The following is a 1546-nucleotide window of genomic DNA, read 5'->3' on the forward strand; positions in this document are numbered from 1 at the left end:
ATATATAAATAATAGTATAATAAAATGTAATATAATAAATAATATAATATATAATAATATATAAATAATATAATGAAATTATATATATATTTAGTGAAGCTGAACTGATTTAAAACCCTTGAAATAATGATTGAAGAAGGAAGTGATTGCAAAAGAAAGAGAGAGAATGATTGATTGCAATGAAGGAGATGAAAGCAAAGGAGGGCCCAGCTGTTGGAGGCGTGGCCAGGGGAGGAGGGCGGTCTGACCGGAAGGGGATGACCACGTGACCGGAAGCAGGAAGAAGTGTTGAGCAAAAGATGCCACCCTTGGATAGAGGCATTCAGACGAACACGGGAGATGCAAGAAGGCAGAGGTGGCAGGCATTGAGTTTCTATGGGGGTTTATTGGAAAGACTTTGCAAAAGTTGTAAGGCAGGCAGACATCCGCCAGGTGCAGCTCTTATGGCCCTCCCTTGGAAGGGAGGCTTTGCTGTTTTGCAGGGCTGAAGCTCTCCCAGTTGAGCCTCTGCCTGATCTATGGGGAATCGCACCAGCCTGCCTTTGGGTCTTGTCTTATCTTATCCTGAGATGAGACTTTATTGCAGGCTCGAAGCTATCCCTGTTGAACCTCTGCCTGATCTGCAGCTGCCTTTGGAGATTTCACCAGGTGCAGCTTTTACCCTGCAATGGGGGCTTTATTGCAGGATAAAAGCTTTCTCAGTTGAACCTCTGCCTGATCTATGGGTCTTGTCTTAGCCTGGGATGGAGGCTTTATTATTGCAGGGTCAAAGCTCTGCCAGTTGAACCCCTGCCTGATCTATGGGGAATCCCACCAGGTGTACCTTTTATCTTGATACAGAGGCTTTATTGCAGGGTCAAAGCTCAAACAGTTGAACCTCAGCCTGCATTTGGGTCTTGCCTTATCCTGAGATGAAGACTTTATTGCAGGGTCAAAGCTCAACCAGTTGAACCTCAGCCTGCATTTGGGTCTTGCCCCATCCTGAGATGGAGGCTTTGTTGCAGGGTCAAAGCGCTCCCTGTTGAACTTCTGTGTGTTCTATGGGGAATCCAACCAGTTGTATCTTTTATCCTAAGACGCTTCATTGCAAGGTAGAAGCTCTCCCAGCTGAACCTCTGCCTGCTCTGTGGTTGCCTTGGGGAACTCTCACCTGGGGGAATGTGCCCCACTAGTCTTGGGGCGTCTCTCGCACCCAGGGCCCTCCGGCGCCGCCCTCTTTTGTGCAAGCGCCGCCGTCCTATGTGCCTAAGGATGGGCACTCCAGAGCACCAAGCGTGGGCATGACTAGGGGATTATCCTTCCCCTTTGTGCCTGGCACCGCAAAATGGGCGTGGAGCAGTGCGCCTTTGGCAAGGAAAGTGCATCTTAATAACGGCGACGAAAGAGTTGCGACTCATCACTCGGCGAGGGGTTGAAAAGAGCCCGAGCCTTTAGCGCAATCTGGTTTCTTTGGCGTCCTGCGGCTGTGCCACTTTCGTTACCCAGAGCGGCGGAGGCGCTGTTCCAGGACAGCAGGAAGACGATAACTATATGGGTTTAGGCGCCA

The sequence above is a fragment of the Sceloporus undulatus genome, chromosome 11, assembly GCF_019175285.1.
Source record: "Sceloporus undulatus isolate JIND9_A2432 ecotype Alabama chromosome 11, SceUnd_v1.1, whole genome shotgun sequence".
Lineage (NCBI taxonomy): Eukaryota > Metazoa > Chordata > Lepidosauria > Squamata > Phrynosomatidae > Sceloporus > Sceloporus undulatus.